The following is an 18431-nucleotide window of genomic DNA, read 5'->3' on the forward strand; positions in this document are numbered from 1 at the left end:
AGTAACTCATTTCATATAGTGTTTTTCAGCTCATCATTGTCCTTATCATTGGTGGCTTGATGTGGGAGTTGGACTGGCTGGGATGGACAGTGACTTGGCCTTGACTGAATACACAGAGGCATCAATCTGAGACCATGGGAAACAGGAAGCTGAGGAGGATAACATCTATCTAAGTTACAGAGAGCTGCGTGGAATCATGGGAAAGGTTATTTTAATATGTTCCTGCCAAATAAGGTGGTGTTCTGAGTTCTTGTTAGCGATTGGTTAGTTATGTTCTCCATATAAGGTAATGTTTCTAGTTCTTGTTGTTCATTGGTTCCCTGCCCTCAGCCAGCACTATATATTGTCAAGTTTTTCCCACTTCAAGGTCTTTGAAGCAGCCGTACATTGCATATGGATTATCCCTTTATTTGTACATTATTAAGGTTTTGCTTTCTGGGTTTACTTTGTCATTCCCACTTCTTCATTGCCAGTGTTAGCTGACGTTCCTGAAGGCAGGCAATGTCACAAGTCCTTGTCGCCCTGCTGTCAAGGATCCATTGCTGCTCCCAAAGCTGGACTGGGCAGTGACAGCTTGAAGATTAATTTATTGGGGCTCCCAAATTATCTGCCTCGGACTTGATTTCAATATCAAGGTTGTGAAAACCAAAGAAGACTAGTGGACACTGCAGAATTTTTCAAGACAGGGTAAGTTTCACCATTTAGGAAATAATTTAGTTATCTATGTGCTCACTGAAACACAGAATCACAGAATAAGGTAAGTTGGAAGGGACCAAGAAGGATCATCAAGCACAACTCCAGGCTCTGCACAGGAGAGCTCCAAGTGTCACACCTAGTGCCTAAGAGCCCTGTCCAAATTATCCTTGAACTCTGGCAGGCTGGTGCTGTGACCACTTCCCTGGGGAGCCTGTTCCAGTGCCCAAACACCCTCTGGGTGAATAATCTTTTTCTAATATCAAACACAAGCCTCCCCTGACACAACTTCAGACCATTCCCTTGGGCTCTGTCACTAGTCCTGTTGCAGGGAAGAGATCAGTACCAGCCCCTCCTCTTCCCCTCATGAGGAAGTTGTAACTGCAATGATGTCTCCTTCAGGCTGAACAAAATTACCTCAGCTGCTCCTCATATGACTTCCCCTTGAGACCCTTCACCATCTTCATTGCCCTCCTTTGGACACTCTCTAATAGTTTAATATTTTATATTGTGGCACCCAAAGCTGCCCCCAGCGCCGGAGGTGAGGCTGCCCCAGTGCAGAGCAGATCAGGACAATCCCCTCCCTTTCCTGGCTGGTGTTGCTGGGCCTGGTGCACCCCAGGACAGGCTTGGCCTTCTGGCTGCCAGGGCACTGCTGACTCAGGTTCAACTTGCCATTGACCAGAACTCCCAGATCCCTTTCCATGGCACTGCATTCCAGCATCTCACTCCCCAGTCTGCCTGTACATCCAGGGTTGCTGTGTCCTGGGTTCAGAATCTTTCACTTGCTCTTTTTGAACTTCATATTTTTGGTAATTGCCCAGTCCTCTAATTTGTTGAGGTCTTGAAGAGTCTCCTTTGTCTTTGAGAGAGAGTGAACAGCCCCTCACACTTTTGTATTGTCTGTAAACTTGCTTAGCATCCCTTCTAGTCCTGAACCTGCATCGTAGTGCAGAAGCAGCTGGACTCAGAACCCTGCAGGGAATTAGTCAAAGCACTATTAGTCAAGGATTTGTAAAGATGAGAGCTGGAAGCAGTCACTGCACATAGCAGGAAGAAGGTTCTTCCTCCTCAGAATTTGGTAAGTGGGACTGATACCTTCTGCAACAGGTCTGAGGCTCTGGAGCTAGGCTTAGGACCACAGATGAGGTGGGAGGTCCTTCTGAGACAGTGAGGCCTCCTAAAGCAGTAGTACCACCTGTACCCCGCATCAAGACCTCCTCTGTTAACAGGAGAAGAAGAGTAATTGTTATAGGAGACTCCCTTCTAAGGGGAGCAGAGTTCCTGATATGCAGACTGGACCCAACTCACAGGGAAGTCTGGTGTCACCCAGGGGCTCAGACATTACTGGAATGGTAATGGGACATACTGGACATTACTGGCCTAATAAGGCCCTCTGAATACTATCCACTATTGGTTGTTTAAACTGGCAGGGAAGAAGTAACAAAAAGATGACTGAGGGCTATCAAAGGAGGCTTTGGGGCCCTGGAAACATCGGGAGAGGGATCAGGAGCCCAGGTAGTGATTTTCCCGATTCTTCCAGTTACAAGGAATAATACTAATAGTAATAGGCAGATCTATCAGGTTGATGTGTAACTCCAAAGTTGGTCTCAGTGGAAACATTGGTTTCCTGCTGATTTCTGGTCTCATTTGTGGCAAGAATGAAAACCACTGATGTTAAAGGCTCTCATTTTATGGCAGTGGCATTGTCTTGTCCCGTCAAATGTGTTGTCTTGTGCAGCTGCAGCTGGAAGAGTTCTGTAGGCTGAAAGGTGAGAAGCTATCCACAAACGTGTAGCTTCAGTCGCTGTCTGGGTCTTCAAAAACCAACATTTTAAATTATTTCCATGGTAAGACTTCCTCTCTGTATGCAATCTGCAGGACAATACATTCCTCACACGACCCAGAGTCCTGGTATCAGGTAGGCAGCTTCCAGCTACTTTGGGAAAGAAACACAGGTACATGAGTATGGTAAGAGCTGGGGTGCAAGTGTTATCTATAGGCACCGAGGGGGCTTGGGCTCTGAAATACTTCTGATCTTCAGTGAATATACAGTCCTTGTATATGCTTGTATATCCTTTCGTGGAAATTGAGAAATCTTTTGAGATGTGTAGTTCATAATCATAAGGCCAGATGTATTTATAACTTCCTTTCAGAATCAATAAGGACAGATAATTATTTTATTTTGGAAATGCACAATTTTCATTGAGTGATTTTTTTTTTCCTGTGAGGTATTAAGAGTGCACTTGTTTCCCAGGTATATATAAAGAATACTAGGAAAAATATGGTGATTCTTCCACAGAAAAGAAAGAGATTCTCAGTTTTAGTGTGAATTTTACTGCTTTTTTGAGTCTTTTTGCAGTATAATTCTAGTATTTGTATGTCTTTCATTTCTTTCCTTTCCATGAGCTCAAGATGCATCAGCAAGTTTTCAAACAATAGTTCATCTGAAGAAAGACGATAGAAAGGAAAATTTTGTGCTATTATAGGGATCCGTCAAAATGGTAACATTTCCAAGGAAATTTATAGCAGTAACTTCTGGTGTTCTTCAGATGGTGTTCTTCAGATAAGACTTTTGGATATGTGGTGTATAGAGACAGTAGGAACAGATATTCTTGTGACCCCTCTGGACTACACATGTACTGGGTGCTTGTGACTGTGGGGAGCTTATTTGAAATATTGATTTAATCTTCCCTAAATCTGAGTCCCAAACCTACTTTTTAGTATTTTTATGAATCAAAACACTCCATATTTCTTGTACAGTTTCACTGCCCTCCAGGTTGAATTGTGGTTAATAATAGCGAGCTCCAGCCTGGTGGCGACGGATAAATTCCAAATAACCTTTGACTTTACAATAAGAGACTTTGGTGAGTAGAGCAGTACATCAAATATTTCTGTGTGAATGCACAGTTGATTAATCACTGGAGTAGTGTTTGGAGATTGTCTTTAGACAGTTCAGTTGTAGATTTGAATGTCAGCATTATCATATATGAATCCCTATCCTGTGTAGTGATAGCCTCAAGGAAAGCAACAGGACTAATGATAAAATCAGTTTTGTACTTTTATTTGCAAAATGGGTGTTTTCATGCAGAGGCCAATCAAAGTTTCTCAAAGAAATAAAATTTTTTGATGCTCCATGGATGAGGAACTATGGTATAGAGAGGAGGAAAACTGGAGCAAAAACAGGAACCCAGGAAGAAAATGTGTGTGCATATGTGCAGGAAGCTATGAACTCAGACAAGATGTGATTTGAAAAAGGTTACTGAATCTCTGAATCCATCTTTCTGCCAGGAGAATATATTCCCTAGCAGAATTTCATGTGGAGGGAGAGACAGGAGAGAGAATAGAAGGACAAGAAAAACTATGCCATTCCTAGTTATCATTCATAAAAATCCACTTACTTAACATTAAAATTTAAGAAATAAGGCTTAAGGGTATACTTGAAGTTCAAATGAGCTGAGTTCCCTTTCCTGTGTCCCGCCTAACTGGCTGTTGAATGGCAAGGATGTATTTGAACATGAGAGGCCTTCTGATGAGAAAATTCTGACTTTTATAAACAACAAGGATCCTCCAGATTGTGAAGATAGACGTGAACCACCTGATGCTTATTTGTATTAGAATCATAGAATCACAGAATGGTTTGTATTGGAAGGGACATTAAAGTTCCTTTGGTATCAAACCCCTGCACTGGGCAGGGATACCTGCAGCAGATCAGGTTGTTCACAGCCCAGTCCAGCCTGGCTTTGTACACTTTCAGGGATGGAGCATCTACAGCCTCTCTGGTCAAGATGTGCCAGTGCCTTACCACCCTTATAGTAAAGAATTTTTTCCCAATACCTAATCTAAACCTACTCTCTTTCAGTTTAAAGCCATTACCCCTTGTCCTATCACTACATGCCCTTGTGAAATCTTCCTTTCCAGCTTGTCCTATGGGTATGAGAGAAGATTACTTTAATGGGAAATGTGATTATCAACTACAAAGAGGATTAAGCACAGCTCCTGTTACAACAGAGAGAAAATTTCACAAAGTAATTTGCAAATTGTAAAAACAGCATTTGGAACAATTATTTGGTTGGAGGACTATCCGCTATGAGAAGATGATGTGTACAATGGGATTGGCCAGAAAACTGCTTGGGAATAGACAGTATCATCTTTTCATAAGTTCATAAGCTCTTATCTTTTGTAAAAGACTATTTATAGAAGTTACAGGAGTTCCTTTGGGTTCTGCCTTTCTCTTTTTCTTGTCTAACTTGTACTACTAAATTTGGGAAAAGATATTTTGTATTATTTGAGAGTGAGAAGGGCAATCAAATGATACATGGGCAAATATGGAAAACAGTGGATGTGGGAAAGGGAGGATGGAGTTCAGTCTCTTTTGGTAACATCTCTCTATTCTCCCTGAGGTACTTTATGAAATCATTTAAGCTCTTTCTTACATTTGTAGTCTTTTTAGGCTATGAATACATCTGGTAAAAATTTTACTTCTATAACATACTCAGTTTTCCTGAATTTTCAAAGGTATTTATAAAGGACCATTTCTTTTGTATGTGCAGGTGAACTATCAATAACAGGCTGCAAGGTTTTGTCTTGTTGCTGAACCTCTGGCAACTTATTGTACACCTTGGAAAGCTCCCTATTCAGTTTTTGGGAACGCTGAAAGGTACTACAATGTGTGGTTTCCAAATTTTCCCAGACGAGCACAGGAGAAATAAAAGGCCCATTTGTCCACATCATTAAACCCCCTTGCAGTCTGGTACAATTGGCAGACTCTTCTCCAGAGAGAGTCAGAACAAAAACTGCATGGGTTTTTCTAGGTCATGTTGGAAGGAGGCTGGCAGAGCTGTGTCAGACAACTTCTTCTATGTCTTCCTGAATGCAGGGGTTCAATCCTGAGATGTTCTCAGCAGTTTTAGTCCCACAAAAAACAAACCTATGCCTATCTTCTTTTCAGGAATGTTATGTTCCCTTGCAAATCTGTACGTTTAAAAGCTGTGAAATGTGCACTGTGAGTTTTGCACTTTTATTACTCTCTTTACTATCTTCTATTCTTATTGACATTGTATGACTTTGTTAATAACATAGCCTTGGTCTTGCCTCTTTGACTTTTTTTTTTAAAGTAAGGGAAAGATATTTTATATTGCCAGAGCACTAGAACTCAGCAGAATTATGTGAAGGATTTTTTTTAATGGAAAGCATATAATGCAAGGCTGGTCCTTCCTTTAATAATATTGATATTCCTCTCCAAGCCCATTTGTATAATGCCAGTTTTGTATTACCTCGCTTGCTGTTTTTATTATCCACAGAATACATATTAACCTCTTGTGTTGTGGAAAGACTTGGCAACCATAGCCAAGACTGGGACAATGGGGTGCAGAAAGTCTCTCTATTTCAAAGAAATTGGAATAAATATATATTTTTTAATTATTCTTTGACCATCACCTTTCCTGTTTTACCCCTTGTTGGTTTAGGCAGAAGTAGGTCAAAGTAGGTCTAGATTCCGTGGTTCCCGATGCGAAGGATCCTATTTGACTACTTAAATCACAAACACCAGTTATATTGAAAGAATAGATTTAGCTTCAGCATTATTTGTAAAGTAAAGCCCTGCAAGAATAGAAAGGACTTTCAACACAGAATTTAAAACTGAAGAGCATGATTTATTCCATGAACCGTTATGTAAGTTCCAGTAAGTTTATTTAGATCTCAGTAAGTTTTATTCTTATGTGGAAACTTTTGAAGGGCAGCCGTGAAAATGCCCAGGTATGGAGCCACTGTTCAAAGCAGAAGCCATGCTGGTGGATCTGTGCCATGTTGGCTGCCACTGGCAGGAGGGTGCCAAGAAAACTCTGTGCTGGATAGCAGACCCCGGGCACAGGGGCTTGCCCAGGCCTTGTGGGGCACACCTGGCCCTGAGGTGCCCAGCAGCACATGAGAGCATGGCGCTGTTAGAGCTACCTGAGACTCCTCTCAGGTACCAGCCCAGCCTCCGCTCCTTCCCAGAGCAGAGGGCCAGCTCTTCTCCCCTTGTGCAGACAGACATGTCTTGATTAGCTTTCCTGATGAGGGCTTTGGCTTCAAAGTGACACAGGGGTATCAAAAAACAACCTCAGTGGGGAGCACCAGGTGTATGGTCACCTTGCTATGTTTTCAAATGATTCCTTATACTGTATTTTCTATGCTAAATGGTTTTGACCTTGCTAGACAACTGGTTCTGCCCAAGTTCAGGTAGGAGAGTGAACAGCTCTCACTTCACCTCCTTACCTTAGTGGCAGTAAAGTGTGTAATAAAAGCTGAAAAAAACCGGCTGAACCTCCAGATACAAAATAATGAAGTACATGTGCAACCAGACACCAGGTATGCATACAATGAATCAGTTCCTTACATGTCTTCCTCAAGTGGGGATACTGTGAGCTTACCGTATTCTTTTTCAAGCATGAAAACTGCCTGTGAGATAATTCTGAGTACCTAAATTCATTAATGTTGTTGCACAGAATAGAAATATAAGGGACCAATTGAATATACCTGCTCCTTTTCAAACCAACCCTATACAGCTATTTGAAATGCTTATATACATATTTTTGCGTGCTCATTTGTTTGTTTACACGCATGCTCATGTGTCTTTAGCAGTCCTGTAGAATGATAGGCTTTTTCTTTAAAAAACTCACTTGTAAGCTTGTACTTAATTTATCATGTTCCTGTATTACTGTGACTTTTTTTACAAAACCTCATAGCTTATAAATTACCATAAGATTAAACCAGATATTGCTAATGTATTTTAAACAGTTGTTAAATTACCAAAGTTGGTTGATCCCTTCCTTGAAATTTGCTGATCCTAACTTTAAATGGCTCCTAGGTTATTATTTATATCTTTTAAATCTTTTATAGCGGTACCCGGGTTCTTTTATGAAACCTGGCATAACATATTCTAAGAACTAAAGCATATTTATGTAAGTAGCACTGGGAGCTGAGTTGGCAGGTGTTTGCCACAAAGTCTTAACCCCTAAGCATTAGTAGTAGGCATCAAGTGCATCCTCAAAAGGTAGTGAGAGTCTCTGTTTCTACAGAGAAACTGTTCAGGTCCAAAATGCATTTAACTGGAAAGAATGACTGGACTTGTGCTATCATCAAGTTATTTCTGGGCTACAGAAAGAAATGCAGATTTAGGAATAACATTTGCAACAAATACTATAAACAGAAAATCAAGACAGTTGTGGTGACCAGGGCTTCTTAGAGAAACTGCAAGCTTATATAGCTCATGAGAGAGACAGGCAGAATTGTTCTTGGGAAGAAAGCAGTCTCAGATGTATAAAGGAGCAGGCAAGGCCATAGTCTCTCCTCTTGCACAAACCAGACAGGAAAACTGTCCAGCGGGAGGAGATCCAGGGCTGCCCTGCATGAAGAGGGGTAGTGGAGGAAGAAAACCCTGCAAAAAGAAAAGGACTTAATCTAGAACAAGTGTCAGTCATCTTGAGTTAAGGTAGTGAAATTGCACACAGAACTCCAGACTTTTCCTTGGCTTCTGCTAAAGCCAATACTTTGCATGAATCTGCTGGAGAAGGTCAGCAAAGAATGACAGTAACTGAGAGTAGGGTAAGATGTGGCTGGAGATCTCCTTTCAGCTTGTAGGCACAAAACATGTTGGGTCCTTCAGCTTCTTCTATATGGGAGCAAAATCCATGGTTCAACATACTTATCAAAGATTAGCAGCAAGACCTTTCAATAAAAATACTTTCATTGAAATATGTCATTTCACTGAAATCACACTTTGGAGTCAGAAAGTATAGCCAATTCAAGAAGATTTTGTTAGGAAAAGTTCCTGGCTCCAGAACTTCACTTTAGAGATGCCAACACCCCCATGAGCCCCATGATCTGGTGTTCATAGGCTGCACCAGTGAAGTGAGAAACGTTAATTAAGCCCCTGCTCTCTGAATGAAATCAGGGTATAATCACCTTCTCTGACTCAGAGGACAGGCTCACACTTCAATGCTCAGCTCTGGAGAGAAATGTTTGCTGAGGAGTTGCTGTGAGACTTCCTTGGAGAAGGTAGGCAGCATTGCATTGACCCTGCAGTATGGCAAGGGAGACTATGGGCTGGAGTCAGCACAGCCACTTCTTGGCTGAATGCTGCAACTGGAGACTGTGGAGGTGGTAAGAGGTCTTTTTTTATTTTGTTGTTGTGTTGTCGTTGCGTTTTTTTAGTGATTCGTGTGGGATTTGTTTTTTGCTTCATATGTTTTTTTGAATTTTCAAAGAAAAACTTCAGAATTTTTGTAAGGAGGGAAAATTTTCCTATTCTTTTCTTACGATTACTTACTAGTAAGTGGTAATGTGGTATGTTAAGGGGCTGAACAAAGTGTTCACACACGTATGAGATGTGTTAGTGTTTTTCTCTGAAAATGGGGCTTCCGGTGTGTTGATAGAGGCTTCTCAAAAGGGCTTTATTAGGCTTTAATTGCATGGAACTGGCATGGAATTGTGGTTCTCCACAAGCCATTCATCTCATACTTTTCCTGCAAGTCTCTTCACTGATGGCATACAAAATTCCCAAGAATCCTGCTCTGTTCTATGACTAACATTCTCTCAGTGAAAGGTTCTATTTTAGTCTTATTTGAATTTTTTTTTTTCTATGAGGAAGTATAACTGTTAGTTAATATTCACTGCAATTATACCAAGAAAAATACTTATTAAAAACCTCTCTTGTAGTTCCAGGTTTCAGTCACCTACTTTTTCTTTCATATGTCTTCCATCATTCATATATTAAATATCAGCCATACTAAGAAAAGATATGAAAGACCTGCTTTTTATGGCTATGATTTTTACTGCAGTAAAAATTCCTGCATGTGTAATTTTACTAGCTTCCATAAGAGTATTCAGGCAGATTACTTCATACAGAGTCTTGCATATAGTTCTGGTGTCTCATTTAAAAAAAGTGAATATAGATTTCAGAGGAAGGCTACTAGGGTGGTTGGGAGCATGAAAAGCATGTGGAATGAGAGGAAGCCAGAAGACCTTGGTTTGCTTGGCCTTCACATAGAGCTCAAGAAATTAGTTTCCTGAGTGAAGGAGGACAAACACCAATAAGGATGATAAGCTGTTTAAGTACGATTATCAGTGTGCGAAGAGAAAAAAAGAAATGGGAAGAAATTGAGCCTAGAAACTGAAGGAGAACTCCTGGACTTGTGAAAGACTGTTCTACTCTGAATGCTGAGAACAGTGCTGTGCATTTAGAGCATCCTGTTACAGGGAGGGGCTTGTCCTTGCCCCAGGAGGCTCCCTTGGGAGTGCTTCGGTGAGCCCAGTGACAGACCTAGACATATGTTGTGGGTTAACCCTGGTGGGCAACTCAGTCCCACACAGCTGCTTGCTCACATCACATCCTCCTGGTATGGAGGTTGGGAACAGAAGAGTACAAGTGTGAAAATTTTTTTTAACTTAAACTGTGAGTTCACAGTTTAAGTTAAAAAAAATAATAATAAAAAAACAAACAGAAGAAGCAAAGAAAAAAAACCAAGAAAAACAAGGGATGCAAATTGACCCACAATTGTTCTCTGCCAGCTGACTGATGCCCAGGCAGTTCCTGAGCAATTGCAGCCCTGGAAAACTTCTTCCCCAGCTTTTATTGCTGAGCACAAGGCCATACGGCATGGGGTGTCCCTTTGATCAGCTGGGGAGCTGTCTCTCAACCTCTTGTGCACTCCCAGCAGCCTGTTCTCTGGTGAGGTGACATGAGCAGCAGAAAAGGCCTTGACGGTGTAAGCTCTGCTCAGCTATAGCTCACATTAGTGTTACTGCGTTATCAACTCTTTTTTCATCATAGATGCAAAACAAACACCATGCCAGCTAGTATGAAAAAAATTGCCTTTATCCCAGAGAAAACCAGTACATTATGGATAACATAGACAGGCCTCTCTTATATTATCTGTGTTCTAGGAAGACAGTGGCTTGAACTGCCCACATGACCCCTGCAGTTACCAGCACCTACTAATGGTATGTTATAGAGTTTCAGGTGGTTCCTACCAATACAACTGGTGTCCTCTTCAGTACCTTTACACTTTCAACTGCACTATGCAAAGGCAATGCCGTTACATTTATTTTAAACCAAAACTTCCCATTGAGATTGATGGAAAATTGTGATTAAAACCGATGACGTAATAAGGCCCCATTTGGCCTATAGAACAGCCTAAACAAAGGCTAGAGGAGTCTTACTTTGGGTTAAATTTATTCCCATCTCTCTTCCAGTGGTGCTGCTTTGACATAAGAAAGATCTTCTGATTGGATGGCAAAATGCTCCTTGTTAAAAATTCAAAAATTGTTTGCTTCACAGCTACACTTCGGAAATTGGTGTATCTCTTGTTTGAGCTCACAAGCCTGTGGGATTGCTTTCAGTCTGAGCTTTGCTTTCCCTCCTTTGCCCAAAACCCACCAGGTTTTTTATGTCTGTCACTTCATCCTGTTCTTGAGCATCCTTCCTACAGGCAATTCTTTCTAGTGTTGACTGAGGTGAATTGGTTTTCTCTCTCCTACAGTCTTGACATGATGTGTTTCAGCTTCAGAGAGACTCAAGTGGAAAGAGTTTCTCCCAAATCTTACAGCAGTTTTATTATGCCAGAGGAGAAGGGAAAGCACAAAGTGTGCTTTTGCCAGGTTGGGACTGGCTGCTGGTGAAGGCAGTGTAGTGATGCCAACAAGGCCTTTCACTTCCAGGAGTGCTCCACTTTCCATTTATACCTGTAAATGTTCTGCTCTTCAAATCCCAGACTTCTCCTACCTTACACCCCCAGAAAATTTAGAAAAGCACATTTATTGTCTCAGGAATATTTTAGATATTTAGCAGATAATTTGATTCTCTGAGAAAGGCATTGACTGTTGCAGCACAGAGGCCAGACCCTCATTGCAGGCAGACAGGCTCCACTTATTTTCCTGGCTCTTCAGATTTACTACTAACACTCTGGCAGACAGTAGTAGTGGATATGATGATGTAGTGTTGGAAATAATCCTGGTTTTTAGTAATACCTACACATTGCCAGACAATTATGTCCAAAGAGCCCAGATTTTCTAGAAGTGCTGTTCCACCCCCCCTTCTGTTGGAAACCCTAATTTCCTCCTTGCCCCTCTTCCCTTGCTGTCAGCCCTATCACATATTTTGTGACCAGATCAAGGATGTTTAAATATAGATTCAGAAATTTCTGAGGGAGAAGTAACTCTGGCAAGGCTTTGTGGCCTGAGTGATCTCACTAAACTTCTGCTGACTATTCAGGATCTCTTCCAATACTAGCTGGTCCTTCTTTAAATTTGCCAATGATTTAGAAATGCAGAAATAAAGCAGTAAACAGATGCAATGAAGCTTTTGAGTTTTTTCTGTGCTGAAAAAACCTCTTGCTCCATTCCATATTCTACCCTTTGCAACTCAATACAGTCTGGGCTCACTTAGTGAACAAAAAAAGTGCTTTTCTAGACTAGCAGGCTGGGTCCTAAACGAGTCACAGCACATGGCATATCTTCAGGGATATGTGGGAGATCTGGTTTCAAGTAAAGGCAAAAAGCAGAGCACTCTTTAAATCTGTATTAGAGGTGGATTAGATGAAACTATCCCTTCTTTCCTTTTTCTATAATTGCCTTGAGGCTTTTTTTTCCTTTGGAATACTCACGGCACTAAAGATGTGAGGAGGTATTTCTAATGACTTGAGCTTCTAGCATGACCTAGAGTGGTTTTATCCCTCTGTAATTACTTAGACAAAGCAAAACAGTCCTGAGCATTAGCATGGCTGTGATGGCCTAGTAGAATTATTAGTGTAGTTGCTGAAATTTTGGGGGAAATCAGAACCTGGTGTGATTTCCTGAAGTGCTCCCACATGGTCAGCTCCTCTCCTGTATGAAGTACGAGCACCGATCCTGTGTAACCACTTCAATCACTTTTATATCCTCAAAATGAGTTTAAGCACTTCTTAAGCCTTGCTCCTGGCCTCATGTTCAAGAGTGGATTTCACTCCTTGGCAGTTTTAAGTAACTTAAGCAAGTTTTAGCAAATCAATAAATTATAACTTCTGTTTTCTTCAGAGAATGGACTGCAGCAGATCTTGCTGATGGACTCCATTGTGTAAGAGCAGGCTTTGGCTGCACCTACAATGGCTAAAATCATCTTAATTTTGGTAGTATTTGATTAGAGACAAAAATCAACATCCAGACTGATATAAATAACAGAAAAGCACGCCTAACAAAAAAGAAGACCTAAGAGCTGAGGCAAAATGAATTAGACTTCTTAAATAGGAAAATTCAATACCATGGTTGTCATTACCACAGGACACTTTCACCCATGAAAGCAGAAAATGTGTATATGTAATTGTGTAACAGTCTAAGATGCATATAGCTCTGTAATATGGAGAAATATAGAAATAGATTTAAGAGACTGATTGTCTTTGAGGTGTATGAAAATAATGTTAAGAATTACTTAAAACCCTTTATGGGGTTAGTTATCTTTGGGAATAACTAAAAGTCCATTAGTGACTACATGCTATACATTGTATTAAATCAGCTCTCTTCTTCTCTAAAATTTGCCTTATCGGTTTTTTTCCTAGGGCGAAATTCATCCCTAGGCAAAGTATACGCATGCAATGTTGAGTCTACCATTTAATATAACATCCATAACTCAGTACAAAAAGCTGTGCATATGGCCTTGATAACTATCTACAGTGCACTGAATTTTCCTTTTGCATACTGATCCAAGGTGAATGACTGTGTCTCATCAACATTTTATTCCTCAGTGCTTTATTAATAACAAATGAGGGACTCATGAATCCATTCAATTAATTAATTTCTTCTTGGTCTCCTTTTCTTGCTTAACAGGTTGATCTGTCTCCAAAATGTACATTTTCTGCATTCCCATTGGACTAATGACATTTAGATAATTTTTTTTTTTTTTTGCTTTGGAATTTAGCCATCCAACTTAAAAGTAAAAAGAGACATTGTATATTTGAAGACAGTGCTAATGCCATTCCCTGCCAGTAAGTCCTGCTGCTATGAAAATGAACAAGGTTGGGATCTGCCTTCCTTTGAGGTTATTAGACCAGGCATATCACTGACACGCATGGAGACACTTCCCTTCAGCTATCTTGACTTGTATGGAACTTTATTTAGGTTTTGATTCAAATAACCATTTTTTTTCCTACCAATTTAGGGGTTATAATATCTGCTATTGACCTTCTATTACAACCTGTGAACCATTCTGTTTAATGTGAAATTACATCATGTAAGAAATTCCTTTTTGTCCATTATCTTGGTCACTGACTTGACAGGGCTCTCAGAGAGTCATGGGAGTATAAATCAAAGATGGGACTAAGAAGTGGGGAACTCGGGAGTAATAGGCATGAGACTAACACAGTGATTCCTCCTGTTCCTAAGGCCACAGCAAGAGTGCAATGAAGAATGGACATTAGGTGTTTCTTCCTGGCACTGTGTCAAGAGCAGAATATTTTATGCAAATGAAATATCCTGTTCCGAGAAATAATAGATCTGTAGTGATTTCATTCCCATGTTAGAGCAAGGTTTACATTGAAAAGATGGGTTGGACATAACTACTACTACTTGTTGAGCACAAAAGGATTATCAAGAAGAAATTAATTGTGTGGCATTAGCTAATAGAACGCAACACACACATGAAAGGGAGGTCACGGATAAAAAATTTCATTGATCATAATTGATTATTGTGATTTGCTTAACTGGACTTGGAAAATATGGGAGCGAGTGAATGTCAGAGTGGGGAAGGTGGAAGTCAAGGATGAAGGATCTACCATATCTTGCATGTGTTATCCCTTATCCTGGGTAATGTCTTAGGCCAGCAACAGGGTTCCTCCCTTATAACAGAAAGCACAGCAAATCATTGCAAAGGTGGATGAATGTAAAATCAGTGCCAGAAAATAAGATTCTGAATGAAAGATGAGGAGTAGACCATCACAGTGAATCCCTTGGAATTTAAGGGTCTTTATGCAGTGAGATGCAGTTAAGTGAATCCTTGGATATCTCCATGAGAAACTGGATACACTTATTCCAGTTTCAGGTGTTTTGAACTAGAGTGTTTCAGATATTTCTTTTGGGGTGGAATCCTATGCTTTTTTTCCCTGTTGATTTGGAGTTCAGTTGCCAGTTATTTACCATATTGCATGTGCAGATGGGATGCAAGTAGTGCTTTGACTTGGTTTCATGAATGACCTTAGGCCAAAGTATGAATTTAGGAAGTTCAAAAGAATGATGAAGGGAAGATTTTGCAAAAATCCATCTGAGTATCCTCATCAATTCCTAAGCTTTGCTACAGGCTAGATAATGCGGGACTTTCTCTTAAAATTAGAGGAAACCATCAAGCCACAGTTGCTTGGAAAGAAGGCCATCTTTCTATGGGCTTTCCTCTTTGACTTTTCTGCAGTTTTGCTTAGCATGCTTCTTGATGCATCCATGTCCCATGTAGGGTGCTGTGCTTGAGGCATGACCTCTGTTTTCATTGACACAACGAAGCAACCCAGGAGAGTCAAGGGGTCACCACTTTATCAGGTGGTATAAGCAGTGACAACAAAATTCTATTGCTGACCCTCATGGCAGCACAGTGTGTTTTTAGTAGAATAAATAGCACTGCAGAGAGACTTAGTGAAACTGGACTACAGACCTTCTGCCAGTCTGTGATTCCTCTCAGAATCATATATAAATTAGCATATAACTAACAACAAACTACTATATTGTTGCCAAACCCTGCTTTGAATATAGTGGAAGACCTCCTCTTCTTGTGGGAACAGGTCTGTTCTTTTATTTGGAGGGAAATTGGGTTTGGGAGGTTGTTTACTTGTATTTTTCCTTACCCTCTGAACACTGCAGTGAACTGTTCTTACATTCTTTTCCTTAACAAGGGAAAGAAGTTGAATTTGTTAAAGATGGCTTCTGTTTCCCTTCTCTTCCCCATTGCTGCTGTGGTTGATTCCAGTTTCTCTCCCATCACTGCCCTGCCTGCTCACAGGTACATCCACTTCATGGCAGACAGTGATTCAGCTGCCTGACTGAACTGAATTCCTTCACTCTTCCTTGTTAGTTTAGCATGCAGTCTTAGAAATCCAGTGCATAAATCACATTTTGGATACAAATCAAAACATATGATTAATATCTAGACATTTATGGCCATATAATGTTGCACCACAGTTAACAAGTAACATTTGGCTATGGGGTCTGTGCACCTGCTAAGCTGTAATGTGCTGCTAATGTTTTAATGAAGGATCTCAGGGAAAAAAATACCTCTCTAAGCCAGAGGTAAAGCTTGTGCTCCTGGAATGCACATATGTGGATAGGAGAGTTGACTGACTGGGAATACAGCCATTTGTTTTCCCAAATTACAAATAATAATTAATAAATAAAATGTTTTCTCATGGCTGTAAGCAGGGAGTTGGGAGAATCACTTGGCAAACAAACTGATATTTAAGCTGTGATTTGTTGAGAATATTTGCACAGTACTCTAGAACAATGGTCCCCAGAGGAGCAACTTGCATTTTGTGGACAGGTTTGCTCTCTCTGTTGGCCTTGGTTTTAAGTTTTTAATTTACTGTATCAAGAGGCAATATCAGAAAGTCTTGTGGGCAACATGTTGCACATATGAAACAAAGATTGTGAACTGTGACTTTCTAGTGATGTACCAATTTTATTGATATTATGACAGCTTTTGCAGCCTAAAAATGGGAAAAAAACAGAGTATATTTCACTGGGAAACAGAAAAACAATCTGCCATCTTGGTTTGGTGCAGTCTGGATTAAAATATGTTCTTTAGCATTATGATGATAAATTCCAGGGATGCTACCTAGCATGGATGGTTTTTCACTGTGTCTAAAGTAGTGGTTCTCAACAAGAAGGAGAGATGGAACAACACCAACATTCATTTTTGCAGAAAATCTTCAAAAGTCATCTCTGCAAGAACTACCTCAAGAAGGCCTCCAGGGAAAACTTCCCTCAAATGTTTGTAATGGTGTCTCTGCTTCTTGGAGCATTTGTCTAACCTCTGGGATGGTTGGTAACATTGGTGAGTGGTTGAGCAGAAGATCCCTAGAAGAAGAACCTTGTGTGGTGATTACATCACATAGTCCAATTTTTGTGGATGCAGGTGTTCTCTACCTGTCAATGAATGTAGGTGTTTGATACCAGAATGCTGTTTTACTCCTCACAATGACACAGAGAAGATTAGTGAAAGCGATGTAAAAGTTTGCTTCAGAGAAACTTAAATATTTATGTTGTTATCCTTGCTGCATTTTTCTCAGCATCATACAGTCCTGATCTGGCAGTGACAAGAGTTTTGGAAGTTTTTCCCAACCTGATCCCAGCTAAAATAATAAATTAATAAATAAAATTTTATAACATTTTAATGTGATCATTGCTGAGATTTGTCAAAATTAATGTTTTCTCCCTTCACAAACTCTTTCTTGCTTTGATTAATAATCATTTTACAAAGGGAAATATTTTTTAGTAACTGATTCTTCAATTAATTTTTCACTTCTGATCTTCCTTGTAAGCATCCTCTATACTTTTCTGTTCCCATGATTGAGAATAATTAATTGTGTATTCTCTGAAAGCTGTCCAGATTTGTTCTAGGTTAATCAGATGGTGTGTTGTGAGACTGCCTTTAGGCACTCAACTGTTGCTAGTCTGGAACAGGATTAGATTTCCTAACTCAGCTTCTTGAAAACCTAAATTTTCCCTTAGTTTTTTATTTCAGCAGTAGAAAAGGAATCCAAAGAACTTTTTTTTTTTTTTAGGAAAAGCCTTCTCAGATTAAAATGAAACCACTTTGAGATTGAGAAAACACCTATTGGATGCCTTTGCAAGTGAATGTGAGTGAAAGAACTTGGGAGTGCATCTGCACTGCAGAGTTAATTGCAAGGTCTGACTCAAGCATGATTCCCAATTGTCTCCCAGTCACCTACAAAATATCTAGCTTGGAAATCTGGCAGAGCTTCTAACTGGACAAGCTGCTTCAATGTTGGCTATAAGCTGGGGCCTCAGATGTTGTCTTCATGTGGTGTTGTAGTCCACCCATGTTGCAGGAAAGAATGAAGTTAAACCATGAAATTATTGAAATCCTCCAAAATCTTCTCACAGTTCTCCCATGTATCAAGGAGGATGCAAAGATCCTCCTGCAATTTACTGGGGAAAGTCCTTGAAGCTTCAGTTCTGCAGCATGGAGAACAGTGGAGATCCCAGACATCTCAGAGAACTGGAAGCCATGAGGAGAACTGCTGGATTGGTCTGGCCTCCTAAAATATCCTTAAATTTCACCCAGTCTTTGATGCTGGGAAAAACAGAGCAGGAACGAGATGTCCCCGTGCTCTGTTGGGCCATAGTTGTGATTTCTGCTCTGTGGGACATTTGGACCCCTGTAATTGACATCCATGACAACTGCATTGCTCAAAAAATGTGCTTAGGGCTATGCCAGCAGTTTCCTTCTTCAGCTGCACTCTGAATTCCCTGACTGTAGGCAAGGACTGGAGAATTTTCAGATCTAAACAACTAAATGGAATAGGGGACACTGGAGAATTTGGTGTCCTGTTTTAGCAGAGGGCTATAGAAGAAGCATTTCATGCAGCTGTGAGGAGACATGGAATAAAAATCACCCCAGTTTTTTATTGTGGGGATTATACTCATTCAATGGCTCAACCATGGAATTTCTAAAAGGCACCAAACAGCAGTCCAAAGGCAGAAATAATACACATGAAAGGAAAAGA

This window comes from Melospiza melodia, chromosome 1 (assembly GCF_035770615.1).
Source record: "Melospiza melodia melodia isolate bMelMel2 chromosome 1, bMelMel2.pri, whole genome shotgun sequence".
Taxonomy (NCBI): Eukaryota; Metazoa; Chordata; class Aves; order Passeriformes; family Passerellidae; genus Melospiza; species Melospiza melodia.